Consider the following 7,744-nt stretch of genomic DNA (forward strand, 5'->3'; position numbering starts at 1 on the left):
GGAGTTGGAGGTTGCTGTGAGCTGTGATGCCACAGCACTCTAGCCAGGGGGACAGCTTGAGGCTTTGTCTCAGAAAAAAAAAGAAGATAGACGAATAGCTAACATATGAAAAAATGCTCATCATCCCTAATTATTAGAGAAATGCAAATCAAAAACACCCTGAGATACCATCTAACCCCAGCAAGAATGGCCCACATCACAAAATCTCAAAACTGCAGATGCTGGCATGGATGTGGAGAGAAGGGAACACTTTTACACTGCTGGTGGGACTGAAAACTAATATATCCTTTTTGGAAGGAAGTATAGAGAACCCTCAAAGAACTCAAGCTAGACCTCCCATTTGATCCTGAAATCCCATTACTGGGCATCTACCCAGAAGGAAAAAAATCCTTTTATCATAAGGACACTTGCACTAAACTGTTTATTGCAGCTCAATGTACAATCACCAAAACGTGGAAACAGCCTAAATGCCCACCAACCCAGGAATGGATGAACAAGCTGTGGTATATGTACACCATGGAATACTATTGAGCCATTAAAAAACGGAGACTTGGGGCAGCACCTGTGGCTCAAAGGAGTAGGTCGCCGGCCCCATATACAGGAGGTGGCAGGTTCAAACCCAGCCCTGGCCAAAAACAGCAAAAAAAAAAAAAAAAGGGAGACTTTACAACCTTTGTATTAACCTGCATGGAAGTAGAACACATTATTCTTAGTAAAGCATCACAAGAATGGAGAAGAATCCTAGGTACTCAATTTTGATATGAGGACAATTAATGACAACTAATGACACGGTGGGGGTAGGGGAAGGGGAGAGAAGAGAGAGAAAGGAGGAGTGTAGAGTAGGGGAAAGGAAGAACAGAGGGAAGGAGGGAGGGGGATAGGGTCTTGGTCTGTGCCACACCTTTTGGGGGCAAGACATGATTGCAAGAGGGACTTTACCTAACAAATGCAATCAGTGTAACCTGGTTTCTTATACTCTCAATGAATCCCCAACAATAAAAAAAAAAAAAATCACTCTTAAATAAAAGAGATCAAATAAAAATGTGGTGGGTGATGCCCCAAGTTCATCACCTCCACCTGTCCTTGAATCTGAACTTTAGGATATCCACTATCAAGCACACATCTGCCCATTGTCTCAAGCATGTGTCCTTGATAACCCGTTTTTTATATGTTGTCATACAATTTCATATATTGTGATAGTAACTATAATATCAAACAGGTATGCTGCCCAAACTCATTTCACTAGATCTGAAGCTGAAAGAGTACTAAACAAAGAGACCACACTATTTCACAAGCTCCCATCAGTGGTAACAACACGAAGTTATTTTCAGTGTTCTGTGGAGCCAATACACTGGGGGAAATATGCAATAGAGTTTTTAAAGCAGGGAGAAAACATCCTGGGGAAAAGAAAAAAGAATTTAGGAAGAAAAATAAAAAGTTTTCTTTATCCTTTTCCTAGGGCATGCAGAAATTATCCAAAAATGCTACGTGAGAGCTCCACTGACCAGCAAACACACATCACCAACCCGTTCCTCCACCCAGCACAGCCTAGCCGGAGCCCCAGTTCCTGGCCCATCTTTGCAACGACTGTACCTCCTCCAGGCTTGCCCACTGGCTCCCCTGCAGACATCCCAGAGGCTCTGTGAGCAGACTCCAAGGCTCTTTCTGGCAGCACTCAACCACAAGAAATTTAGCCAGTGCACTACGCAGAGAGGACAGGAAGCGAACAATGGCCTGGAACCACGGCCTGGGTCTTCCCCAGACCTGAGTGCTCTGGTAAAAGAACAGCAGCAGCAGCAATAATTAGCTAACACTTCATGTACCTGGCTCTATGCTGAGCACTGTTATATGCATTTTACTCACGTTTTCACTTAATCCTCACAACTCGTCTATGAGGTTAAGAATTTCATGATAAAGAAAACTGAGTGAAACATAACAAAAAGCACTTTGCTGAGAGGTTGGGGGAAAAAAATCTTGCACATGGACTCACAGCTAATAGGTAGAACCCGGACACAAATGAAGGCAGGTGGACACAAGAACTCTTTATCATGCTGTTAAGTTTTTGGTAAGCTTGACTTAGAGGTGAAATACCAGGACAAGACTCACAACCTGTCCAAAGGATTATAGAAATATCAAGAAGGCAAGTCAGTTGCAATCCATCCTGTGCATTGCAGGGAGATGGCCAACAGCAAGAACATAATGTCAGCACCTCAGCCTATAAGGGAACTGAACTCTCTATCAGCTCTCCTCAGTGAACCCTGTCTGGGAACTGACTCATACATACTCAGGCAGAATGTTGATTTATTAAGTTACACTGAGAACTATAATTTGCAAGAAAACCAAAACAGTCTCCACGGTTCAATTTACCTTCTTTCCCAAACAGCAAAATTCACACTGGCAATCAAGTTGCCACCAGAGTTGCGATGGTAATACAAACACCAAGGCCAATCATCCTGGATTTTCTGGGATAATTTCACCTCCAGTATTCCTCTTATAGTCAGACCCAATGCTATGAGTTACTATTTGGAATAATTATCTCTACCAAGACAGTGGTAATTAGTCTTTCTCATTTTCAAGATTCTAAGTAGATCACACCTTTCTAATAACATACTTACCTCAGAAATCTCTATAATCTTTTCTTATAATCATACTGGTTTTGAGAAAACACACCTATCTGGTTGGATTCAAAAAGCACACATGTCCATCAGACTTGGAAGCTGTTTCCTCTTGTTTATCTACCACATTACATAACAGACCAGCACAGACCAAGCCAGGGTCAGCCTCATCAGCATTATGACGACTCCTTTACCTTCAATCCCAGACGCTGATGCTTTTTGATTTTTGTGCCAAACTCTACATATGAAACGCTTTCAGAATAACTACAGACTTGACTTTGCTCCTCTGGGGAAAACAAGAGCATTAATCCATATTTGGGGATGGGATGGGCGATATCCAGGGCATGAGTTGCTCCTGAGGAAAAGGGGGAGGCCAAGCATCTAATATATATATGACTGAAATTTGGCAAAAATTTTCATTTGAGGCTCAGCGCCTGTGGCTCAAGTGGCTAAGGCGCCAGCCACATACACCTAAGGTGGTGGGTTCAAATCCAGCCTGGGCCCACCAAAACAATGACGGCTACAACCAAAAAATAGCCAGGCGTTGTGGCGGGCACCTGTGGTCCCAGCTACTTGGGAGGCTGAGGCAGGAGAATCACTTGAGCCCAAGAGTTGGAGGTTGTTGTGAGCTGTGATGCATAGCACTCTAGCAAGGGGGATAGCTTGAGGTTCTGTCTCAAAAAAAAAAAATTTCATTTGAGAAAGGGTTCTGCGGCTCGGCGCCTGTGGCTCAATCGGCTAAGGCGCCAGCCACATACACCTAAGGTGGCGAGTTCGAATCCCCAGCCCGGGCCCACCAAACAACAATGATGGCTACAACCAAAAAATGGCCGGGCGTTGTGGTGGGCACCTGTGGTCCCAGCTACTTGGGAGGCGGAGGCAGGAGAATCGCTTGAGCCCAAGAGTTGGAGGTTGCTGTGAGCAGTGAAGCCATAGCACTCTACCCAGGGGGACAGCTTGAGGCTCTGTCTGAAAAAAAAAAAAAGAGAAAGGGTTCTGCTGCTTTTTAAAAGTTTGCTAACTGCTGATCTGAATGTTTCCGATTATTAAATTAGGCTTTTGATTTTAAAAATTCACTTCCTTAACAAACATTTGGAAAGTGCCTTACAATATGGCAAGACTGTGCTAGGCATGTTGGTTACAGTGAACAGTATGTTAGTAAGTGGATGCTACCCTCAGGGGATCTACCTTGTGTTGAGAGATTCAGCAGTGATACAGATATACATACATCCATGGGCAGAGTCACCACAAAATCCTATTTTCTATTTCTTGAGGTTAAAATGAAAGGGCAAGATTCCTGACAATGCCACACCTTTCATCTGTGGAACTAGCCCAAGTATCCCTCCTCCGCCATTACTCGGAAGACACAGGCTGAGTGATACAAACAAAACCAGTTATAAGCTGGAAAATCAAATTGGATTTTATTAAAGTATACATAAATAATCTTCGTTTTTCTTTATTTCATCAGTATTGTGAAGTTAAGTGAAAATTAAGTAAAAAGCAATAGTCCTGGGATACAGAAGCACAAGCTGAAGGGGAATCAAGGAAACCGTATTCCAGCCAGATCTGACACCACTCCATCTGGGAAAGGCATTTGGTGTCTTGTCTTCAGCTGTACAATGAGGTGATTGAAATGATTGTTGTATGGGTCAACTACAGCCCTAAAATTGTGCTGTTCTAATTCTATCATTAGAAGCAAATGCTGAACGTAGGAATTCACTATTTAGTGGGTACTCACAACAAAAAGGGAATAAACAATGAATTCATAGGAATACTTTTAAGGAAGACAAGAGAAATACAAAGTTTGCTTCTTAAAAAAATGCATTGATGCTACTCCTTTATTCACACTAATTAGAATATATACACAAAAAATGTGTATCATAGGCCACTTTCAAAAAATTCCATGTTCCATGAGAACTATGTAAACAATGTAAAATGTTTCTACCACATAACAAAAGAAGAAAATCAGTATGTTCATGTATTAGGAAAATATTTAGATAACTTGAATTTATAGTACACAAAGTGAATTATTACAGAGCAGTCTTTTCATGAAGTAGCCTTCTAGCCTAAAAACAATACATTTCATATTTTCAAACACTTTGGTATAAGTGAAATTAATACAAACCCAAAAAATAAAAAAAGGAAAAATCTCTACTTTGGTTCTCACATTAATTGGAACATCAGCAACAAGGCAATTGCACAGCCACGTCAGACGACAAAATAAAAAATCTTTCATTTCCTCCCCTCTCCTACTGGAGATGGACATGCTAGGAGAGCTCTTTGTAGGACTTCTGTAAAGTAAGGTGCAGTTCACTTCCTGCCGCAAGGAGCCTCTCCAACAATAGTTTAAAGGCTTTATAAAATCTCAGATTCAGCTTGAAATATAAGTGATCCTGGTTACCTCCTCTTAATAAATACAAATGACCCTGCATTAAGGCAGCTCAGAACTACAATTCAGATTTAAAGTAGAACATAAATTTCTTAAAAATCATATTACTATGGTTTCTCAAGAAGTCCATACCTGAATAAAAAGAACATACTACATTAATAAAAAGAAATTTGCAAGTTTAATAGCCCATTGACAATAGTTTTTTAAGAAACAGAACAACCATTTGCATGCTACTAGTATTTCTTCATTGATATGACACCTAACTTTAACAACTGTGTAACTAAACTGATCTGAGCAATTTTTCATTACATCATTTTTAGAATTTATATTTCATCTGTACTATCCAAATATGGTACAGATTATTTTTTTCATTGTCTTTTGGTTCTGTGTATTGTCTTTAATGGATCCTTACATCCGAGAATTGTTATCTGAGCAACTGTTGATGAATCATTTTTCTGTCATCCATCACTGGAGCAAAAGAATGGCTTCTGAGGGTTTTCTCAGCAACCTAAGTTACACTGGACTTTTTGTGAAGACAAGAAAATCTTTAAAAGAAAAAAAAAAAAGAATCCTTGGTAAACTTCATAAATTTACAGTCATAACGTAATTATGCATTACTCCTTTCTGGAGTGAAAGAACAGACAGGTAATGGTAAGTGCTCAACTTTACTGAACACACACAGCCAAGTGCCTCCAAGGGACACAGCCTGTGAGCACAAGTCTCAGGCCTTCCCAAGGGATGACAGTGCACTTGGAACATTCAGTAAGATTAACCAGCCGGATAATCTTCACAACAAAGCGAGTGTAGGAAGCAAAAGAAAATTTAAAGTTAGTTATCTGTCAGTTAATTGGAGGCTTTTTAAGGAAAATTCTAAAAAGGACTAAAAGGAGATCAACATAAAACAACTATTCAGCAAAACGAATGCTTCAATGAACCATATATAAAAGGATTCTTTATGTTTTAAATGAATTATCTTTTGGTATTAGCATAGTTGTATGCTAATAAGGAACTAAACTTCTTGCCTAAGTTTTACAACCAAGAAGAAATAAAACTACTACAGTGAATAAATTATATGTAAAATAAAAGGGTCTTACCAAATCTTTCATATTAGGTGATACCAAAATCCTAGGATTGTTGTTTGTTTTGTTTTGCTTTGTTTTGTTGAGGGTGTCAGGGGAATGTAAATCATTTCAAAATTCATCTGGGATGAGAATTTGTACTGGCATATATTGCAAAGTATAAAGTTACAATTACTAAAGTATCATACTTCGTCCAATCAATGACACCATTACTTCTAAGAGACACCATTATTTTACATACCATGAAAAACAAAGATGACCAGGAAAGGTAGTCTCAAAGAAGACAGAGACCCTTACAAAAAGTGGGGACATCAAACGGTTAAAGCCTTGATGAAGGACAAAAGGAAACTATCCCCCCAGGCAGAAGAGATGGCAAAGCAGCCTTCTCCACAGTGGGAAGGAAGAGGGGAAAAAACTCTGATGAGCGAACCGCTACTCCTATCCTAGCCCACCTGCAAATTTTGTACTCCGAATTCACACTGCCAGCATAGTCCAAGCAAACCTCAAGCCAGAAAATTAGCCTGGGCACACTCAGGTTGATAACACACACACACCCCCACCCCCCGACCTTTCAGAGACTGGCACAAGAAGACACGTGTTCTCTGAGGAAAAACTTTAACCCAGGCAATAGCTGATTTCAAGATACATTTCAAATTAGCAGATGCTAAAATGTAGAAAAATATCTGACTTAAAATCAATGAAATATGATAGATAAATATGACAAGGCCTGGAAAATAAATACTAGGCATATGATAAAAATGTCAAACAACAGCAAAACAACTGGCATATGTTAAAACATCAAACCAATGACAAAAGGGGACATTATTCAAATATGGCACAAGTAAAAATGATAAACTATATAAGAAAAAAGTTAAATCCCTCTCTATACCATATTCTTCTAAATTATAAAGTCGAATAAAAAATATAAATGCAAAAGGCTCCCTGTAGCTTAAATGGTTAGGGCACTGGCCACATGCTCCAGGGCTGGTGGGTTTGAACCTGGCCCAGGCCTGCTAAATAATGACAACTGCAACAAAAAAATAACCTGGTGTTGTGGCAGGTGCCTGTAGTCCCAAGTATTAGGGAGGCTGAAACAAGAGAATCACTTGAACCCAAGAGTTTGAGGTTGCTGTGAGCTATGGCGCCACAGCAGTCTACTGAGGGTGACACAGTGAGACTCTGTCTCAACAACAACAAAAAAAAGAATTAATCTTGAGACTTACTTATTTTTAAAACCTGCTTCCTCCCACCTCATCCCCTCAAGAAAATCCAAACATAAGCAAAAATAAAAGGCTAATGTCAAATTGGAAAAAAAAAAAAATTGCAATGGCAAAGGTTAATATCCTTATATACTATCATTATAAATCAGCAATAAACTACCCCATACTTCCTGAAAAATGCACAAAGGTCAAGAACAATGAATGACAAAAGTACAATCCCAGCAAGTTGGTTACGGCACCAGCCACATGCACCAAGGGTGGTGGGTTCGAACCTGACCCAGGCCAGCTTAACAACAATGACAACTGCAACAAAAAAATAGTGGGGCGTTGTGGCGGGAGCCTTAAGTCCCAACTACTTGGGAGGCTGAGACAAGAGAATCACGTAAGCCCAAGAGTTTGAGGTTTCTGTTAGCTGTGATGTAACGACACTCTAACCAGGGC

The 7,744-nt window shown here is 40.1% G+C and overlaps 1 protein-coding gene across 1 annotated transcript in view; it reads right to left on the minus strand.

Annotated features, from left to right (window-relative positions):
* Positions 1–4,418: 4,418 nt before the first annotated feature.
* SEC23IP (SEC23 interacting protein) overlaps positions 4,419–7,744 on the minus strand; it is a 53,720-nt gene continuing 50,394 nt past the window's right edge. Inside the window, exon 18 of the mRNA XM_023511765.1 lies at positions 4,419–5,549. The gene's annotated coding sequence lies outside the window, so the exon portion shown is untranslated. The remainder of the gene's footprint in view (positions 5,550–7,744) is intronic.

Source organism: Otolemur garnettii, unplaced genomic scaffold (genome assembly GCF_000181295.1).
Source record: "Otolemur garnettii isolate 467f Iridium unplaced genomic scaffold, OtoGar3 scaffold00021, whole genome shotgun sequence".
Classification (NCBI taxonomy): Eukaryota; Metazoa; Chordata; class Mammalia; order Primates; family Galagidae; genus Otolemur; species Otolemur garnettii.